The 21637-nt window shown below is 43.7% G+C and overlaps 8 non-coding genes and 2 pseudogenes across 8 annotated transcripts; 4 read left to right on the top strand and 6 right to left on the bottom strand.

The window, feature by feature from the left end:
- The first annotated feature begins 1012 nt into the window (after window positions 1-1012).
- trnaf-gaa (transfer RNA phenylalanine (anticodon GAA)) lies at window positions 1013-1085 on the top strand. Its single transcript has one exon. It is a non-coding gene; the product is annotated as a tRNA-Phe (tRNA).
- Window positions 1086-1328: 243 nt separating this feature from the next.
- On the top strand, window positions 1329-1401 carry trnak-uuu (transfer RNA lysine (anticodon UUU)). The gene has a single exon. It is a non-coding gene; the product is annotated as a tRNA-Lys (tRNA).
- A 6003-nt stretch (window positions 1402-7404) lies between these two features.
- trnak-uuu (transfer RNA lysine (anticodon UUU)) lies at window positions 7405-7477 on the bottom strand. Its single transcript has one exon. It is a non-coding gene; the product is annotated as a tRNA-Lys (tRNA).
- A 5567-nt stretch (window positions 7478-13044) lies between these two features.
- Window positions 13045-13126, bottom strand: trnas-gcu (transfer RNA serine (anticodon GCU)). The gene has a single exon. It is a non-coding gene; the product is annotated as a tRNA-Ser (tRNA).
- A 3548-nt stretch (window positions 13127-16674) lies between these two features.
- trnaf-gaa (transfer RNA phenylalanine (anticodon GAA)) lies at window positions 16675-16747 on the top strand. The gene has a single exon. It is a non-coding gene; the product is annotated as a tRNA-Phe (tRNA).
- Window positions 16748-16990: 243 nt separating this feature from the next.
- On the top strand, window positions 16991-17063 carry trnak-uuu (transfer RNA lysine (anticodon UUU)). The gene has a single exon. It is a non-coding gene; the product is annotated as a tRNA-Lys (tRNA).
- An 873-nt stretch (window positions 17064-17936) lies between these two features.
- LOC147264078 (5S ribosomal RNA) lies at window positions 17937-18055 on the bottom strand. Its single transcript, XR_015112757.1, has one exon. It is a non-coding gene; the product is annotated as a 5S ribosomal RNA (ribosomal RNA).
- Window positions 18056-18364: 309 nt separating this feature from the next.
- Window positions 18365-18483, bottom strand: LOC147264079 (5S ribosomal RNA; annotated as a pseudogene).
- A 308-nt stretch (window positions 18484-18791) lies between these two features.
- LOC147264080 (5S ribosomal RNA) lies at window positions 18792-18910 on the bottom strand. Its single transcript, XR_015114925.1, has one exon. It is a non-coding gene; the product is annotated as a 5S ribosomal RNA (ribosomal RNA).
- A 310-nt stretch (window positions 18911-19220) lies between these two features.
- LOC147264081 (5S ribosomal RNA) lies at window positions 19221-19339 on the bottom strand (annotated as a pseudogene).
- Between the last annotated feature and the right edge of the window lie 2298 nt (window positions 19340-21637).

The following is a 21637-nucleotide window of genomic DNA, read 5'->3' on the forward strand; positions in this document are numbered from 1 at the left end:
GTTTCCCTGCTCAGGTTGGAGTCCTGCCAACAATGTTAAGCTGTTGATGTTCTATGTCAGGGTGAACGTCATACCTGTGCCTGATTCAGTGTGGTGGCTCATACCTGAATTTATCCAAACCAGCTAACTTCTTAACGCCAATCTACACAGTTTCAATCGTACAAACCTCAAACTGCAGTAAGAAATTTTCAATTCTCTCATCCACCAACAATCCTCATCAATAAAATCTGGAAGATGGAACCGCAGAAAGTCTGCGGGAGAACGTAGACGAGTGCTGCCACCGACCCGTCATGGGGAAGACCGGTAACGTGGCTAAACATCAGGAGTCATGAGTTTGCTCAAAAATAATGACTTGGAGTGAGTTCAATGAGTTCATAGCCAACAATTCTCCATCAGCAAGCACATCCTGCAAAAGCAATGATGACAATTTTCCTTTTAAAAAGCAGGAACGTTGCACAGATCCAGGATCAGTGGGAACGGCTGTTTGCTTTAAACGGTTGGGGGGGAAGAGTCGATTTATTGTCGAGTCAATGTTATTTATATTGTGCCAAATCACAAAAAAAGTTATCTCAAGACACTTGACAGGTAAAGCAGGTCTAGAACCACACTCCTTCAATGAATTCACGTATGTGAAGATGTTCAACTTATGTGACAAATTCTCATGACTATGAGTCCAGAGAGCCTGTCAGTGTTGACATTCCCCTGGTGTCAGTGAAGTCATGTCAACGAACCTGGGGCCTGTAGTTGGTGTCCATCCTTGATATCCTCCAAACAGGTCATCAAACTTGGCCCTCGTCAGCTTGAAGGACAGCTGGAAACGGCCTTCGTCCAGGCACAGTTTTTGGAGAAAGCGAGTTAAGAAGTTTAGAGTTCCAAGAAGCTTCTTCAGTTCGTTCAGTTTGGTCCTGTAGAACTGTTCAATGTGTCATGACTTCAGAAGCTCAAATCCTCTCTAAGTTCTAGTGAGAGTGGAAGAGATTATAAAATGAGAGAAGCAGGGCCCTCACTCAGAGCTGAAATAGCTCAGTTGGGAGAGCGTTAGACTGAAGATCTAAAGGTCCCTGGTCCGATCCCAGGTTTCAGCAGAGGAACAGCATTGACTTTACTTTCCAGTGGAGGAACTGCAGACATGAAGGAAACTAACATCTTGTCCTGTGTATTCTTATGACATTCAAGACATTTTTGGAGCCTCTTGTTGGATTTTGCCACAGAGAATCAGAGCCAATCAAAAGCATGGTGGATTTTAACATGGAGGATTGAACAAGTCAAGAAAGCATCAGTTTGACCTTCACAGGTGTTTCTTTTCCTGTCTAAATACTGTAGAAAGAGCCTGAGTAGCTCAGACGGTAGAGCATCAGACTTTTAATCTGAGGGTCCAGGGTTCAAGTCCCTGTTCAGGTGCTGTGGATGTTCCACTTCAGAATTCAGAGTAAGGACCAGGAGGGTGGGACACAATAATAGATAGGGGTAAATGTGGAGTCTGCATTCTTTTCTAGAATGTGTGGCCAAGTGACATCACTGACATGACTGGATGACAGTGTAGATTCCAATGTAGAGGTTGGGGAAATAGTCTCTGAGAATCCAGCTTGAACCAACGCCCTCCTTTTTCTTCAAAAACCCAAACAGCGACCATCAGTCTCCCTCCAATCCTGTACTTGGGTTCAATGTTGCTGTTCCATTTAGCAGCAGTAGGTGTCGCTGTGATACCAGGTTCAGTTCAAGATTCCCAACTCCAGCTCATGTTGGTGACCTCAGTGGCAGGGGAAAATGGCACTTCAGTGGATCATGTGGATCAACTCATGTCTGTCCTCACTGCTCCACAGGTCTGTCAAATGTTCTGTAAAATAGTTTGAGCACAGCAGAGATGCTAGATTAGGAGTTGATGGGAGTTGTTGCAGATACCAGTGTCCAAAGTCCAGCTTGAACCCAGTTTGTGCCACTTATTTGTCAAGCTAGCTGAGATTCTTTTCACTGCCAAGCTAAAGTGACTTCTGTCAACAAAGGTAAACATACAAAAGGATATTTCTACTGTCAGTTCAAGATTTTTATCAAACTCCTTTTTCATAGCTTCAACCTTCCTCTTGTGTTAGCTTTCTGTTCCCATCTCTTAAGTTAACGGGTCAGTTTTGACCCACATCTTCAATCAGCTGTCAAATAAACTAAAAACAATTTTCTATCATCCAAGTTTTTTCCCAAGTTTTTTCAGTTAAAAAATGATCAAATGAACCTCAAGAAAATAATAGAAATATACAAATGTTGTTGTGTTTGCTGACCATTACTGAGGGGTGTTAGAACACATCTCTGACATGGATTGGTTTTATTTATTGTTTCATTTTAACATTATTAACTATTGTAACATCCATGGTGTTATGGGTCAGTTTAGACCCACATATATTTACATCAACAAAAAGGAAAAAAAGTGTCTTTTTCAGCAACAGAATTTTAATACAAACACAAAATGAAAAGCAGAACAGGCCAGAACCCAAAATATGGATTTGCAAGGTCAAACAAACAACAACCAGTCAAGCAAATCAAACCAACAGAAACCAACTACTGGTTCAAAACCAGTAAAAAACAAAAACAGAGGAAAAGTCTCTGTGTGTAAGAACATGCATGTGTATGTGTGTGTGTTTAGATGCGTGTGTGTCAAAACCTGACACACTTTTTTTTGGACAACATGAGCCAACAGTGGTGGTGTCTAAAAGAGGTGGGGCTCGGTCCTTCACCTGCAAGATTTCAGCAGGCAGCTCAGGTCTAGTTTTCTTCACTGTGCCACCATGAAAAGTTTCCTCCTGAGAAGTCCTTGTCCAAGGTCATAGCTGGTAAAAGAATTGTCACCAGTGACATTGGGACCCTGCAGGGGGGGGGGGGGGCCCTGGGCTCTGGTGCCGGGGATTCGCGCCGGTCCCCCGGTGGGGTCCTGCGGTGGGGTCCTGCTGTGGGGGGGCTGTGGTCGCCAGGTCACCGGGCACTGGCGGGGCGTGCTGGGGCCTGCCCTGGCGGCTGGGGCATATTTGCCCCCAAACGATGGGAGGAGGGTGGGGAAGGAAGGTTAGGTGGGGTTTGACTGGGAGGGGGGTCGGGGGGGGAGGGGGAGGGGGGTCGGGAGGGAGGGAGGTAAGGGGCTGGAGAGTGAGGTAGAGGTGGATTGCTTGGCGCCTGGGACTTGCTGGCCTGGGGCCCTGCCGCTCCCCCGGGGGGGGGGGGGGGGGGGGGGGGGTCGCACCAACATTTGGGAGGGGTTTGCTAACCTCGGCCCATCCTCGGGCGGGCTGGGCCCTGGCGCGGTGTCCTGGACTGCCGCCACTCCGGACAAAGGGAGGATGCTGGGGGACGTCTGAGGGATGGGGGCTGACCTCCTTGATGCTGATCGAACTGGGGGCACTGACCACGGGCTGCTGGCTGGGGGTTCTGCTGTGCACTGGGGGCCTGGGCCCTCCCTGCCCTTGCACTGCACGGTGGTGGGCCCTCTGCCCAGATCTCCGGACAGTGCCCCTTGGTGCTCCAATCTGACCCCTGGACCAGGGAGGCTAGACTCCCTTTCGGCTGGTTGCAGTGGTGACGGGGTGGTCAGCGGGGCCAGTCTGGAAGTTGGCCCCCTGCAGGTCTGGCCCATTCCTCAGCTCCTCTCATTGCCTCTCTGTCCCATCACATCACATCTTATGTATCACTAGGCCTTGAGGGGCTGGACCCCCCAATTTTAATCACATCGTAGACATTTAGGGCTTGGGGGAGTGCATGAGGATGTACTGGGAAACTCTGCCGTCTGCAACCGGCGGGGCTCCCATGCCCTGGGTGCCTCCGCCAATTTTAACTACATTCTAGTCATCCACATCATCACATCTACATTCCCATGCACAACACGCACCCTGCACCATGTTGGGATGGGGGGGCAGCTGGGGCAGGGAGTGGGTCCAGTGCTGCCTCCTTTGCTAACTGCACCATTGCAGGCCTGGGGGCCTGGCCGGGGCTCTTTGGGGGGGGGTGGTCCTCTGTTCGGAGGCGGTGGGCCTGGTCGTTGTGGTGGGCTGTGGCTGCCCCGCCTGGGTGTGGGGTGTGGGTGGGTGTCGGCCTCGCCGCTGGCGGACCTCTTGGGGGGCTCTGGTCGGGTCTCGGGCCAGAGGGGCCCTGTGCCCCTGGGCTCTGCTCATGCTGTGTATGTGTGTGGGGGGGGTGCCCGGCGGGAACAGGGTCATCTCTGCCCCGTCTCTCTGTGGGTTGCTTCTGAGTGGGGGTTGCTGCTCCTATGCTTTCCTATGGGTCCTGGCATGGGTTGGGCCTGTGGCTGTTTCCTGGGGAAGGGGTGGCCGGGGGCTCCCCATGTTCTGGGGGTTTCTGGGTGCTCTGGTGACCTGGTCCTGACCTACCTGCTATCCTGGACTGGGGGTGCGAATGTCCTGGCCCCTCACATCAGCTACAGCCAGCTACGCACAGCATCCAAGACAAACCGTAGCACACACACATACACATACACACGCGTATACACACGCGTATACACACATACATGCATGGAGCGCACAACTGACCCATAAACACACACTCAGAAATTTATCTTAAAATTATATTAAACCAAATGGTAAGCCTGCACCGGAAATTCTGCAACCAATGTTTTTTCTTTCTTTTTCTTTTGTTGTTGTTACTTTTTCTTTGTTTGTTTATTTGTTTTTTGTTTGTTTTTTGTTAGTTTTTGTTTGTTTGTTTGTTTTGTGTTTTTTATTGTTGTTTTCTGCTATTGCTGTTGTTGTTTTTGTCTCCCCCCTCCCCCTTGTCTTCGCTGTCCTGTCCCTGTTCTCTCTTCCTGTCCACTCCTGAGCCTCAGTCCGGTAGCTTTATCAATGAACCAATACCATTCCTAATAAAATTAAACATAAATGGCGATAGGAGGAGTTTATCAGATTCCTCCTATGCAGAATAAAACTGCTTCAGTACAACAAGGCACCAGGAACACTGATGCTGCTTGCCTCAGCTACTGAACAGGACAGGTTAAAAAAAAAATTGAAAATAAAAAATAAACAGTATTATTTCCACCTCATACTCCTGCATATATTCAAGTGAACAGGGAACACAAATTCATGCTCAACATCTCCTGTGTATTCATCCACAGTCACTGAACAACAACCAAACCAAACAAAAGGGGGTTTGCTAGCGTGGCGTGCTGAGGTAGAAAGGAGCTGTACAAATTGAGTCCTTTTACCATTTCTTTCCTGGGTGCTTCTAGCGGCGCTGTCGTCACTTCCTGTGACCGCGGGAGGAAAGGGGTCCCCCTTCAGAGTAAGTTTTATATCATTATGTTACTTCCTCTTCAACATGCCTTTCACAGACCAACTCACTAACTAGCAAATTGAGGTAGTGTGGCCGAGTGGTTTAAGGGGCTGGATTAAGGCTCCAGTGTCTGAGGAGGTGTGAGTACAAATCCCACCACTGCAATCATATCCCAGGTTACTGGAGAGGTGTGGCAGGTCTCTTACAGCCTCTCTGTGGGGGAGGTGTTGGCTGCTATATTCACTTGTGGGAAGAAAATGTCCTGAACTGGAAGAGTTCTCTTCATCTTGAACTCTCCAAAACAACAATGTGCAGTAATGCTGAGCTACCTTCAAGCCAACAACATGGGCACATCCTCCCAATTTATGTAACACTGCCAGTGACCTCTGCTTCAGTGTAACGGTGACTCTCCAAACTGAAGCTGATCCAGGAGGAGACATGGAGCAGACAGGCTCTCTGATTTAATGCTGCTGTCTATTGAGAGGAACATCCCAGTTGACTCAAACAAGGCTGCTGATGTCTTCAAACCTAGGACCAGAAGAAGAATCCTCCTCTGAGTCCACAGACCTGAGCATCGCTGCTCTGACAACCACGTTACCTCCTGGTTATCAGTGTGAAGTCAATGGTGAGGTAGTCAGTTGTTCCTGTTGTTTTATTCCAGAGGCCTGGTAGTTAAACACTGAATTCAATAATTTTAATTCTTTACTTGAAGTTTCATGCTGTTTTGCTGGAAATGTTTGACAACTTCTTGCATGTTGGTGCCCCATCACACACAACAGGTGCACTTGTACTCTTTTCACCTCTGACCCACAAACATTCATAGTCTTCCAGTGAACGTCCAATTATCTTCTGAAATAAATGATGAATCTTTACCTGCTGAGACTCATTATCTCTGACTGTGACTAGCATGTGCTAGCAGAATACAGCAGTCCTTCTTCATTATCTGTCTTTGTCTCTGACCAGCTCTCCTGCTCTCTTTCCTCCTACCAGTCAAAGCAGACATCTGCACCTACTGATCTTGGATCTGCTGCCTGTTCCTGCCTGGTAAAAGAAGGAACCAGCACCTGGTTCTACAGGCTGAATTAACTCCAGGACGTTGGCCAGCCGTGTTAGTTGAAACCTTATTTGTCCAAATAGAGAAAAAATAAGTCTGACTGTTAATGAAAGATGTCATCATGGCTTTGAAACTGTGGTTGGGGACAAGCCAACAAGAGCACATTCATGGAAGAATAGCAATAAAAACAGGAAGTGTTAGTTAGCAAGAACTCACCAGTCTTTCACTATCATATTTGAGTCTAGTGGAACAAAATGGCTGCTGCTGACTGTGCTGCCTGATGGTGGATCACTCTTCACCATCCTCACAGGCCTTGATGGAACCAAAAAGGCGACTTCCTGGAGAAGATCTTCTAGGGGGTCCAGGTTAAAGCTGTGCCCCAGCTGGCACCAGGATCTGACCCAGGTCCTGCATGTGTGATACTGTCAGTTCTGTTCTGCCCTGCTCACAACCACAGGCTGGTGTTGAGGCCTGCAGCAACCAGGGCCCCAGTCACCAAGTGTATAAAGGCTTGTCATTGTGGCAGTGGGAGGAGTCAAAATGAAGACAGACCAATGTGAGCAGGACGTTACTGAAAAGTAAGAAGAACTTGACCATGTTTCCTACAGTACCCAGGAGGCTTGGTAGTTGTTGAAGGAAGCTCCAAAAGCAAGAATTAGCCCCGCTCTCCTGCTCTCTTTCCCCCCAACCGGTCAAAGCAGAAGGCCGTCCCCATTGAGCCTGGATCTGCTCGATGTTCCTGCCTGTTAAAAGGAAGGTTTTTGTCACCGCTGTTGCAGGATGTGCTTGCTGATGGAGAATTGTTGGGTGTAGATTCATTGAAGGAGTTTGGTACTGGACCTGCTCTACCTGTAAAGTGTCATGACATAACGTTTGTTGTGATTTGGCGCAAAATAAATAAAATTACCTTGACCAGTGTTATTTGTGGTCTTTTGTTAATTGCATGGCACATGAAATTATTTTTGGTCACTTTTCTAGTGACAGTCTCACAGTGGCAAGACAAGAACACTTTTACTTTTGATGATGACAGTTTGTTCAACACTAAACTTAATCCAGTACCATGTTGTCAAACACTGGAACATCCACAGCACCTGAACAGGGACTTGAACCCTGGACCCTCAGATTAAAAGTCTGATGCTCTACCGTCTGAGCTACTCAGGCTCTTTCTACAGCATTTAGACAGGAAAAGAAACACCTGTGAAGGTCAAACTGCTGCTTTCTTGACTTGTTCAATCCTCCATGTTAAAGTCCACCATGCTTTTGATTGGCTCTGATTCTCTGTGGCAAAATCCAACAAGAGGCTCCAAAAACGTCTTGAATGTCATAAGAATGCACAGGACAAGATGTTAGTTTCCTTCATGTCTGCAGTTCCTCCACTGGAAAGTAAAGTCAATGCTGTTCCTCTGCTGAAACCTGGGATGGGACCAGGGACCTTTAGATCTTCAGTCTAACGCTCTCCCAACTGAGCTGTTTCAGCTCTGAAGGAGGACCCTGCTTCTCTCATTTTATAATCTCTTCCACTCTCACTAGAACTTAGAGAGGATTTGAGCTTCTGAAGTCATGACACATTGAACAGTTCGACAGGACCATTTTTGATGAATGTGTGAATCAAACAAGCCTTTTTTGTTTGTCTTCTTCCCAGTTGCCTCAACATTGTGAGAGCCAATAATTCCACATCTGTACCAGACACACCTCTGGTTGGTGGGTTTTAGTACTTCATGCTTCTTTTGGAAAAAGAAGGGGAGTAGCCATATTAATAAATAAATCCCTGCAATTTCATACAGAGAAAGTGATAAAAGATCATCTGGGAAGATATATAATGATGGTTGGTTCCATAAGCGATATGACAATATCCATACTAAATGTTTATGCCCCAAATGAGGAAAATGCGGCATTCTTTAAAAATATAGCCAACGTAATTGCCAACAATGGGAAAGGGATGATAGTGATTGGTGGTGATTTTAACACAGTGCAGAATGGTAAGCTGGATAGATTGCCTCCAGAACAGGGACCAAGTGCAAAAAAATCGAAGGTACTAAATAATGTCATAAGAGAGCGAGGTCTTACTGATCCATGGAGAAGAAATAACCCTAGAGGGAAGGATTTGACTTTTTACTCAAACCCACACGGGAGTTATTCAAGGATAGATTTTTTCTGCGTTTCACAACAACATATGCATAAAGTGCTGGACTGTGGCAGAGACACCATCACTATAAGTGATCATGCTCCTATTACGCCAACGGTAGATATGGGTAATGAATCTTTTTTCAAATACTGGAGACTTAATGTATCTCTGTTATCAGATGAGAGTGTGGTAAAGGAACTAAAACAAAATTTAAAGGAATACTTTCAAACTAATGACAAAGGGGAAGTTTCACCTTCAATTTTATGGGACGGGGGGAAGGCAGTTATTAGAGGGAAAATAATAGAGATATCTTCCAGAATGAGAAAGGCCCGATTAAAGCAACAAAATATGTTAGAGAATAAAATTAGAGAGTTGGAATTGGAACACAAAAGAACATCAAGTAACTCAACACTTATCGAACTGAAAAAAATCAAACAACGGCTCGATGAACTATTAACTTACAAAGCAGAGGGGGCTTTAAGGTTTACGAATCAGAGATATTATGAGATGGGGAATAGAGCCAGCAGATTATTAGCATTTCAACTTAGAAAAGCCCAGGCAAATAGGACGATAAATAAAATAAGACATCCTAACTCTAAAAAATATATGATAAAGCCAACGGAGATAGCAGAAGCCTTTGCAGAATATTATAAAAATCTATATGATGACCCTGACTCGCAATCACTAGAAAATAAAACACTGGCATTCCTCAAAAGATTGCACTTACCGTCATTATTAACAGAGGAGGCATCTGAAATGGTTAGGCCAATCTCAGTACAGGAAATAGCTAATACAATTAAGGTACTTAAAAATAATAAATCCCCTGGCACGGATGGGCTCTCGGCAGAATTTGATAAGTGTTTTGCGAAGGAGATTACACCAGCCCTTTTCAAAGGATTTAATTATGCCCTGACATCAGGTGACCCAGCAACATCTTGGTCAGAAGCCATTATCTCAGTCATACATAAAGAAGGAAAGGACCCAACCACATGTGAAGGATACAGGCCTGTCAGCTTGTTATGTAGTGATCTGAAGATATTGACTCATATTTTAGCACATAGGATACAGATATATATAACAAAATTAATCAAACCAGATCAGACAGGGTTCATCCCTGGTAGACAAGGAGCTAACAATATTAGGAGAACATTAAATCTTATATCATGTACTAAAAACAACAGACAGCCCGCTTTGATGCTCAGTTTAGATGCACAAAAGGCATTTGACCAGGTAAAATGGAGCTTCCTATATCGGACATTAGAAGTTTTTGGGTTTCATTCAACATTTATAGATTGGGTAAAATTGGTTTATAAAAACCCCAAATCACGGATTAGAGTTAACGGATGCTGTTCAGATTTCTTTCCCCTCAAAAGAGGGGTCAGACAAGGGGATTGTCTGAGTCCATTGCTGTTGGCATTAAGTATTGAACCATTAGCCGAATCAATAAGACAAAATAAGGATATTAAGGGAATAAGAGATGAAGGGGGAGTGGAGCATAAAATATCTTTATTTGCTGACGATATATGAACATATCTAAGTGAACCCTCCTTAACTATACCAGCTTTATTGAACAATCTGAATGAATATGGAGAATTATCAGGTTATTTAACTAATGAATCTAAGTCAGTAGCAATGATGCTTTCAGGCAAATATCCAACTGAATTAGAGGGAAAGTTCAATTTCAAATGGACCACCACAGGGTTTAGATATCTTGGCATCATTATTGATTATATACAGAAATAAAGAAGGATTTGGCCAGATGGGAGATATTGCCCCTGTCGATGGTGGGAAGAATCGAAACAGTGAGAATGAACATTGTACCCAGATTGTTGTTTCTGTTCGAGTCACTGCCAATTATGGTCTCTAGTTCAACTTTTAAGATGTTAGACAAAATCATATCTAAATTTGTTTAGCAAAATAAAAAAGCTAGAATCAAATACAAAATCCTTCTTTGCCCAAAAGAGAAGGGAGGGTTAAATTTACCTGGTCTAAAAAATTATTATTGGGCAGCACAACTTAGAGCGATTATTACGTGGATCACGAAGGAGACAGACACAATGTGGGTGGGAATGGAACAAAATTCCTGTCAGAAAACACCTTTGGAGGTACTCCCGTTTTTGAAAGAGAAGATGCAGAAAAAAGAGGGGCTGCGTAATGACTGGATTAGGGTAACAATAAAAGTATGGTCAATAGTGCGAAAAAAACTGAAAATATCTAAGTCAATAAGTAGAATCACCAAAATAGCAGGAAATCCAGACTTTTTACCATCTGTTATGGATGCAGGGTACAACAAATGGAGAAGTAAGGGGTTAATTTATATTGCACAAGTTTTCAATGGACAGTATATGAAGTCGTTTGAGCAACTTAAAAAAGAGTTTAACTTACCGAACCATGACTTCTACAAATTTCTACAATTAAGACACTACCTTCAGAAGCACAGAGAGTGGGAAAATATTTGTAGAACACCAGCTAAGCTGGAGGAATTGCTGTTGTCGTATTTGGAGGGGGAGACTAAAAAGGGGTTAATATCAAAAATCTATAGAGTACTACAACATGAATGTAAGGACAACAATTTGGATGTTAAGGAAAAATGGGAATTAGAAACAAATACTATTATACCAGATGAAAATTGGGAGGAAACATTCAGAGCAGGACACAAATTAACAAGCAGCCCAATGTGGAGGGAGTTTGACTGGAAGGTGAAGATGAGATATTTCAACACTCCATCTAAGACTTCAAAATATAGCAACACATCTGAACTGTGTTGGAGAGGATGTCAGTTAATAGGAGATTTTACGCACATATTCTGGGATTGCCCACAGCTGTTGAACTTCTGGGAGAATGTTCGGAACGAGATTGGGCAAATTTTGGACATTAATTTTGCTTTGGACGCAGCAATGTTTATCCTTGGCATACCACCTGAGAATCTGACAGACAGAAACCTGATTGCTTTGTGGAGGATTTTGATTCTGATCGCTAAAAAGACAATAACAGCCTGCTTGCTAAAGCCAGAACCTCCAAACATATCACAATGGAGGAATAGAGTAAAAAATGTATACATCATGGAAAAAATCACAGCAAGGTTACAGCTGAAAACAGGACAGTTTGCTGAAAGATGGGCACCAGTGAAAACAGTATTGGAATTATAAACATCAACATTTTTAAAAAAAAAAATATTTATTTATTTTTTTTCATGTGTATCTTGGAATAAGTATCTGAACACTTGTCTGGAATATTTGTCTGCGCATCTCTGTCATGTTCTATCTGTGCTGTATGTATGTTAAATAAAAAATAAGTTCCAAAAAAAAAAAAAGCCTCACAGTAATTCCATAACCTAGAAGTAGAAACCAGAGTCACTTGGGACAAGGATGGGATTCAAACCCATGCTTGCAGAGCACAATGGATTAGCAGTCCATCGCCTTAACCACTCGGCCACCTCGTCTGCTGATGGCAACCCTCACCTTTTAAACAGTTGAACTCTTTGGAGCCTTGACTTGATGCTCTGACTGTCAGGGTAGATGACAGCTTCTTTCTGCTGCTGCATCTGAGTGGCTATGATTGGAGGTTTTACCTCCCAAGGTTGTCTGGTTCCAGGGGAAATTTGAAAATTCCAGTCCCCAACCTTGGCTGTTCTGAAACTCTTCTCCTGAATCACTCCTGAGCTGCAGCAAGAAAAAATACCAGTGCCCAACCAGATCAACTTCATGGCTGCTAACAGCCTCAGACACTTGATTTCCATCAATCTGGAGCAAAGAAGGCCCTCACCTGTGGTTCTCCTCCAGGAGGGTCCAGGTTCTGCCATTGTGGCTCCTTGTGCTACTGCCAGAGAGCCTCAGCTGCACACTGCAACATTTCAAGAGGAGATTTACATTCCTTCAAATGTCCTGACATCTTATTCCAATGGTTCTGTTCTATCTTTATATTTTAAAATCAATCACACAATGAAAGCTGCCACAGCTGGTTTAAGAGAGAGAACACACTAAGAGATTTGAAACCAGTAAAATATGCTTTTCTGTGTGCAAACTAGTGAGGGGCATGGAAGGATATTTTACCACCAATACAGAACCCAAACTTTAGTCATGTGATGAGATGGCGACTGTGAAGAGTGATTATGAAGTTAATGGACAAAATGTGAATTGAAAGAAAATACATTAAAAAATACTAAATAAAGAAATAAATAAAAGAAGGAGCACAAATGACATTTTTCTGCACAAATTTACTGGTATTAGACTGCATTTTTGGTTCATGAGTAGATGAAAGAGTATCACATATATATTATATACATGTGATACATGCACGTGGCTTTGGACAAAAGCTGAAAGAAATTGTAGAATTATTTAAATGTACCAAGTGGACTGTTTCAGGTTTCTTGAAGATGCTTCAGCTCTCATCCAAGAGGTGTCTTCAGTTTTCTTCACTGATGGGAGGATTTATAGCTCTGTGGGGGCGGGACCTTCTACAGAGGTGATTGACACATGTGAGCTCTGGGTGTCAGAGTTGTTTTGGTCAGGTTGTGAAAGGGAAGTTGACTCAACTGGTATCTGTGTCAGTTAAAAGCCTCACAGTAATTCCATAATGTTGGAGTAGAAACCAGAGTCGCTCACGACGAGGATGGGATTCGAACCCATGCATGCAGAGCACAATGGATTAGCAGTCCATCGCCTTAACCACTCGGCCACCTCGTCTGCTGACAGCAACCCTGAGCTTTTAAACAGCTGAACTCTTTGGAGCCTATTTGTCAGAAATGGACCCAGCAGGAGCCACTGAACACAACTCTGACATAATCAGGCTTCTTCCCAGCAGCATCGTGCTACAGAAGGCAGAATACAGACCATCATCAGAGTGAACACCAGCTGATGTTTACAAGTTTAATTCACCTTTTACTACAAAATGACATCCAAGCTCAGATTCTCTTGTCCTGATTGAACAAGTAAATGTTTAAGAAGATGAGAGTACCAGACTTTTTCATCCAAGGAAACAAGCATCCTATCACTGTCCTATGCAGAGTTTCTATGAAAAAAAGTGAGACAACCCCAAGATTTTCTTTTTCCTCTTGTTGGATTTTGCCACAGAGAATCAGAGCCAATCAAAAGCTTGTTGGACTTTAACGTTGGAGGACTGAACAAGTCATGACATCATCAGTTTTACCTTCACAGGTGCTTCATTTACTTTACTTTCAATTTTACAGAGGTCGAACCTGAAATCAAAGCTGTCTGTCAAAAGAAGTGAAAGCTTCCCAGGCTGTGATGTTCTTGTCTACAAACTCTGTCTTGTATGGAGCTTCAATCTTTAATAAAAAGAATAAAAAGAAGATAACATTTGTTGTGATTTGGCGCTTTAAAAATAAAACTTACGACTTACATGGAAACTGTCGGGGGGGGGGTGGAGCCTCCATCAGGTATGTGTTTGATGTCTGAATTCTGTCTCTGATGTCTGAATTCTGTCTTTGATCTCTGGGTTCTGAGCATTGATCTCCTGCTTCAGTCTTTGATCTCTGACTGATCCTAAACTAATCAAAGGATCACATCAGCATATTGGTCCATTCTACAGATGGTGATTTTACCTATTTGAAGCCTTATTTTGTGTTTGATGGACATTTTTAAAATCACTAATGATTTTTTGACTGAACATCCTGGACACTGTGGTGCCTGATGAGGAGACAACTTGGGTACAAAGTTGAACAGGAGGGTTTTTGGAGAAGGGATATTTTTGCAGTGTTCCAAGTCAATAATAACTGTGGCAAAATGTCATCATTTTTCAAAATGTCCTCACGAAGATGGTTTGAAATTCTGTCTCTCCCTCATCCTCAGCTTCAACAGCCCTTTAAAGAAAACCTTTGACTCGTGGATCTAAAAAGATCAGATGTTGTCTCCTCCAGAACATCAACACTTTAACGTTGTTGGCAGGACTCCAACCTGAGCAGGGAGACCCCAATGGATTTCTAGTCCATCGCCTTCACCACTCGGCCACAACAACCACATTCACACACACATTTGTAAAAGATTCACATTTACACAATTCTTTAAAATTATGTTACAAGCCCATTTGTGTGAGGTCCTATTTTCTCTTTTTCCGCATTCCTTTGTTTCCAGGTCTCTAATAAGTGCAGAATTACAAAGACAAGCAAGCTGGATCCATCCTGGGCAGGTGATAGGAGCCATTGACCACTGGCCAGAGACCCTGGCACAGACTTTGGGGGGTGGTGAGAGAGAGCATTTCTACAATTATATTCTACATTTATAGAATTCTACAATCCTACAATTTCATTGAGCAGACGCTTTTGTCCAAAGCCACTTGCATATTTTTTCGGTGAGTTTGGCTCCTGAGCTCAAGACAGTTGTGACTCGTAAAGGACAGCTTCAAATGCAGCTGTGAAGCCTCATTGTCAGCTGGGAGGAACGACAGGTGTCTCCCTCTAGTGGCTCCTCACAGCAACACGAGCCTCATTTCATTCACATGCATCCACCACCTCACTACCAAAGGCCAGTTGGGCCTCCACAGACAGGTGAGTTTCAAGTGTTGGACAAAGGTCTTTAAGATGTTCTTATTAATTCTATAACATCTGAGATTAAAATCTATGGAATTACAACCAACAAGCAGTCAAACACCTGATCAGATGCTACTTCATGAGGCTGAGAAGAATCAATCTAAACTGGGATGAAGAAAATTAATTGAGAAGAGAAACCTACTGATTGGATGACATGGACCCACCTGATCCATGTCAGCCTTGTTGGAGCAGAAAGAGGTGGATCAGAGGAATCAGTGGATCAAGACTCAGGTGTCAGATGAAGAATCTCTTTATTCACAATTGAGTCAGAGAAATCTTCCAACGTGAACGTGACAGACCATTTTATACCAAAGACAGGCTGTGTGTGTGTGTGTGTGTGTGTGTGTGTGTGTGTCCCTACTGACTGGAAACTGAATAATAACCAGACTAACTTTTATTATTGACCAAGTCTGGGTGACTCACTAAATTCATAACTGAAGTGATTATTTAATTAATAAACAAGGCATTTGTCCAAAAGTCATGATCAAATTCATGTAAAATCTGAGCAACGAGGGTTTGAAAATGTTCAAATGAGCCAAAACAATGTCCTGGGATCCAACCAGGGACCTTTAGATCCACACCAATCTTCCCTGACCTCATAGAAACTGGAACATTTCAACAAATAAATTCAAATTCAACTAAGCAGCAACTCTAGAACAGTCAGAGCACTTGCTAATTCCCCTGTTAGCTCCAGATCAGACAATGCAGGCTCACCTTCACACTTGGTTGTACGACCGTCACCAGTTGAAGCTTCTCTGGTTCAACAAAGTCTGGGGACTCAAGACACAAATCAGCACCGGTGCAGGTCCAGATCCAGATGTTAGCTGATGGGGACAATGGCTTAAGGGAGCTCCAGGTAGCTGGTTTGAACTGGTCCCTCATCTCTGTGAGTAGAAACCATCTGAGGTGGAGGGTGAAGATCTGCTTTGACCTCCTGATCTCCCAGTAAAGCCAGTATAGATGTTGAGCTTGGAGGAGTTGATGGCCTCCTTCATCTTCTTGTTGGAGATGTTTGCTAAACTCAGCACCACCACAGATCAGAGGAAAGTCCACTTGTCAGCTGGACACTGGAGTTTCTAGTGACCTGCAGGATCTTAGTTGTGGTGGCAGCAGGCCTGTTCCAAGAGCTTTGCTCACATTCATGATCGGGCTTCATAATGGTTCTGGACCACTGTGTGATAGGAGCTGATCCTGGAGCAGCAGAAGACAAATATAGAGAAGAAAAGACAAAAGACAGAGAGAAATGAGGGAGAGAATGACAAAAAGATGGGAACAAGATGAGGGTGAAAGACAAGCAGAGAGAAAGACAGGGGGACAGGGGGATGGAAGACAGACACACAACCAACAACAGCAACAGCAGCAATAATAGTTTTGATATTGTCCTGTTATTGATGTTTTCATGTGAAAGTGGCATATTTAAGATAAAAGACACTGTTAGAACAGAAAGATCCAGAAAACCCACCAACCAGAGGTGTGTCTGGTACAGATGTGGAATTATTGGCTCACACAATGTTGAGGCAACTGGGAAGAAGACAAACAAAAGAGGCTTGTTTGATTCAGACATTCATCAAAAATGGTCCTGTAGAACTGTTCAATGTGTCATGACTTCAGAAGCTCAAATCCTCTCTAAGTTCTAGTGAGAGTGGAAGAGATTATAAAATGAGAGAAGCAGGGCCCTCCCTCAGAGCTGAAATAGCTCAGTTGGGAGAGCGTTAGACTGAAGATCTAAAGGTCCCTGGTCCGATCCCAGGTTTCAGCAGAGGAACAGCATTGACTTTACTTTCCAGTGGAGGAACTGCAGACATGAAGGAAACGAACATCTTGTCCTGTGCATTCTTATGACATTCAAGACATTTTTGGAGCCTCTTGTTGGATTTTGCCACAGAGAATCAGAACCAATCAAAAGCATGGTGGACTTGAACATGGAGGATTGAACAAGTCAAGAAAGCAGCAGTTTGACCTTCACAGGTGTTTCTTTTCCTGTCTAAATGCTGAAGGAAGAGCCTGAGTAGCTCAGACGGTAGAGCATCAGACTTTTAATCTGAGGGTCCAGGGTTCAAGTCCCTGTTCAGGTGCTGTGGATGTTCCAGTGTTTGACAACATGGTACTGGATGAAGTTCATAGTTGAACAAACTGTTATCATCAGAAGTAGAAGTGTTCTCGTCTTGCCACTGTGAGACTGCAGCTGCAGGTCAAATGTGAGATAAAAGTGACTAATAATAATTTCATGTGGCATGCAATTAACGAAAGACCACAAATGACACTGGTCAAGTTAATTTTATTTATATTGCACCAAATCACAACAAAACTTATCTCATGACACTTTACAGGTAGAGCAGGTCCAGTACCAAACTGCTTCAATGAATCTACACCCAACAATTCTCCATCAGCAAGCACATCCTGCAAAAGCGGCGACAAAAACCTTCCTTTTAACAGGCAGGAACATCGAGAAGATCCAGGCTCAATGGGGACGGCCTTCTGCTTTGACCGATTGGGGGGAAAGAGAAAAGGAACAATACAGATAATGGAGGAAGACGGATATGTAGAAGGAAAGAGAGGGACAGAGATAAAGAGAGAGAGAGACTGATGGAAAGACGGTGATGTGAGCAGGTGGAGCTACGGGTGGCAGCTTGAGCCTCTTCAGCTCTGCAGCCTCCTCCAGCAGCACCCAGATCTGGAATGAGAGGAGCCTAAAAGGCTCCAGAAAAGGAGACAAGTTAGTAATACCTATGAGTATAATTAATGTATGACACACATAGGAGGAGAGAGAGGAGTAGAGAGAAGCCCAGTACACTGCATCTGCCATCTGTCTACTTCAAATTACACACTGCATGACATTCCATTTCAAAGCTGCAGAAAGGCGCTTCAAGAAAAGGTGTGTGAAGGAAGCTCGCTCATGCTGGTCCCCAAAGACTCAAAGCTGCCCTTTCCTCACAAAGAAACAAAAAAGCTTACAGCACCTGGTATTCCCAGGCGGTCTCCCATCCAAGTACTAACCAGGCCCGACCCTGCTTAGCTTCCGAGACCAGACGAGATCGGGCGTGTTCAGAGTGGTATGGCCGTAAGCCCTTGACTCTGACACACATGGGCTCTATATCCATTTCACACACTTTACAACCTCAGAAAAAAAGTGATGCGCAAAAGCCTCAGGGTCTTTTCACACGCCAAATAGTTGTCCTGTCAATAAAAGAAAAGAATGTTGATGTCATCGAGAGAAAAGTACTGCATCTGCCATCTGTCTACTTCAAATTAACCACTGCATGACATTCCATTCCAAAGCTGCGGAGGGCGCTTCAAGAAAAGGTGTGTGAGGGAAGCTCGCTCATGCTGGTCCCCAAAGACTCAAAGCGGCCCTTTCCTAACAATGAAACAAAAAAGTTTACAGCACCTGGTATTCCCAGGCGGTCTCCGATCCAAGTACTAACCAGGCCCGACCCTGCTACGCTTCCGAGATCAGACGAGATCGGGCGTGTTCAGAGTGGTATGGCCGTAAGCCCTTGACTCTGACACACATGGGCTCTATATCCATTTCACACACTTTACAACCTCAGAAAAAAGTGATGCGCAACAGCCTCAGGGTCTTTTCACACGCCAAATCGGTGTCCTGTCAATAAAAGAAAAGAATGTTGATGTCATCTAGAGAAAAGTACTGCATCTGCCATCTGTCTTCTTCAAATTAACCACTGCATGAAATTCCATTCCAAAGCTGCAGAGGGCGCTTCAAGAAAAGGTGTGTGAGGGAAGCTCGCTCATGCTGGTCCCCAAAGACTCAAAGCTGCCCTTTCCTCACAATGAAACAAAAAAGCTTACAGCACCTGGTATTCCAAGGCGGTCTTCCATCCAAGTACTAACCAGGCCCGACCCTGCTAAGCTTCCGAGATCAGACGAGATCGGGCGTGTTCAGAGTGGTATGGCCGTAAGCCCTTGACTCTGACACACATGGGCTCTATATCCATTTCACTCACTTTACAACCTCAAAAAAAATGTGATGTGCAACAGCCTCACGGTCTTTTTACACACCAAATAGTTGTCCTGTCAATACAAAGAAAAGAATGTTGATGTCATCTCGAGAAAAGTACTGCATCTGCCATGTGTCTACTTCAAATTACACACTGCATGACATTCCATTCGAAAGCTGTGGAGGGCGCTTCAAGAAAAGGTGTGTGAGGGAAGCTCGCTCATGCTGGTCCCCAAACACTCAAAGCTGCCCATTCCTCACAATGAAACAAAAAAGCTTACAGCACCTGGTATTCCCAGGCGGTCTCCGATCCAAGTACTAACCAGGCCCGACCCTGCTTAGCTTCCGAGATCAGACAATATCGGGCGTGTTCAGAGTGGTATGGCCGTAAGCCTTAGACTTTGACACACATGGGCTCTATATCCATTTCACTCACTTTACAACCTCAGAAAAAAAGTGACGTGCAACAGCCTCAGGGTCTTTTGAAACGTCAAATAGGTGTCCTGTCAATACAAAGAAAAGAATGTTGATGTCATCTAGAGAAAAGTACTGCATCTGCCATCTGTCTACTTCAAATTACACGCTGCATGACATTCAATTTCAAAGCTGCAGAAAGGCGCTTCAAGAAAAGGTGTGTGAGGGAAGCTCGCTCATGCTGGTCCCCAAAGACTCAAAGCTGCCCTTTCCTCACAAAGAAACAAAAAAGCTTACAGCACCTGGTATTCCCACGCGGTCTTCCATCCAAGTACTAACCAGGCCCGACCCTGCTTAGCTTCCGCGATCAGACGAGATCGAGATAACAATTATATAAAAAATAAATTCCTTCAGGAAAGAAATCTTACCAAAAAAAAACCCCACCCTTGATACACCTCGAACTTGATGAAAACACCATCAGAGGTTTTTTTTTTTTTTTTTTTTTAAATTAAGTTAAATTTAGACAAATAAACCAACACTATGTGCCTACAGCCACTGGAGCAATGCAGGTCATTCCAAAAAAAAAAAAAAAAATTAAAGAGAGAAAAAAAAACTCATGGGACTAAAAAGAACAAATTCCTGTCGTGAAGTGTCACACACACAAATTTTTTTTTCAAATGAAATTTTATCAAAATGAAATGTTAAACACACCAAAAACATAAACCACCCAATTTGCTCACCCCTTTATTAAATTTGAAAAATACTTTGCTTTCTAAAAAAAGAGACTACTTAGCTGGGAATTTGAAGAGAAAACATACCATTGTCAATCTTGTTTATTTCAATTTTGCCATTTGCTATGTTGAAAAATGTGTTTTTCCTGCAGAAAGTGTTTTCAAAAATATCCTTGTCCATGTCATGTAAGATTTGTAGGTGCGTCAAGAGTGTTGTGTAAAAAAACCCAAATATGTTTATTTTCTTCTTTTCATAGAGAGCGTAGTTTCTAGTTGTCCATATTGATTTTTTTGCAAAAGTGAGTATGGTATTTATGAGAGTCCTGTTCTGATCCTTTTGTTTCAGTGTTGTACCAAAGAGAAGAGTCCATGTCCATAGTGTTTCATCTGTCAAACTGAAATTGCAGTGCTCTTGCAGTAGCATCCTTATGAAATTCCTGAATTTATCCGATTCCTTGCAGTTGATGAATAGATGCTCCTGGTCTTCCGGTTCTTTATTGCAGATTTGGCATGTCCTACTGTAGTTTTCCTTATTAATCTGGTGTAATTTGATTCCTGTGAAAATTCTCCTGTGTCTGATATTGAATTCTAGCTTGAAAGTATTGCTGTCCATGTAAGGTATGTTAAGGTTTTGCCAGATTTTCCCTATCGGTATTCCCTTGAATAATTGTGCCCAGTGTTTTTCTGCTTTTGGAGTGCGTTTAATTGAGTTAATCCCTATGGTGTACCAGTCCTTTGTTTTCACCTGTGACAGCTCTTTCCCTGTGTACTGTGTGACAAGCTCAAGCGGTGGGAGTTCGGGGTCTGCTCTCGATTTGTCCGTGATGATTAAGTTTCTCCACAGTGAGGTTATGTTTCTGTTGATTTTGTTACCTAGTCCATTTAGGTAATCCTTTCTGCACGGTGTCCCTGTTTTTTTGAGTTGGGTTGTGACTTTCCTGAGACTGAACAGACCCCTTTCCCCCACCACTTGACCGACCCTTGTTATATTATGTTGCTGAAGTGCCCTGCATTTAAGTGTCCTACCATTGTGTGTGAAAAAGGTGCTTTCGAGAAAAGGTAACTGCAGCACATGACTTTTCTGACTGCACTTAGGCCTGAGGTGGGGCAGGAATTTGCCCCATGCCTCTAGCACCTCCTGGTAGAACATCGGTAGCGAGCCATGGCTTTTCCCAGGAAGGAGGTGATAAAGAGGGAGTTTCTCCCCCTCCCCGTACTCAGCCAGGTAGCCCGCCATTGTGTCCCCCCAGGGGTACTGCCTGTTCCAATCGAGAAAATTTCTAACTAATTTGGCCCTGAGTGCATCTTTTTTTGCACTGATGTCAATTAGTCCTAATCCCCCCTCCCTTTTATTCGCAATTATCACCCGATGAGCGATCGAATTTCCCTTTCCCCTCCAAAGGAAGGAGGAGATCGCTTCATTGAGCGAATTTAGTGCCCACTGCGGTAGCTCACAGGCCCCCAAAACATGATTAATTTTTGACAGTATTAAGGCATTGATGACAATTACCTTTCCTCTCAGGCTTAAACCCCTACTTCTCCATAA

This window comes from Aulostomus chinensis, chromosome 4 (assembly GCF_037954235.1).
Source record: "Aulostomus chinensis isolate RoL2024-O1b breed Wild chromosome 4, RoL_Achi_v1.0, whole genome shotgun sequence".
In the NCBI taxonomy this organism is placed as follows: domain Eukaryota; kingdom Metazoa; phylum Chordata; class Actinopteri; order Syngnathiformes; family Aulostomidae; genus Aulostomus; species Aulostomus chinensis.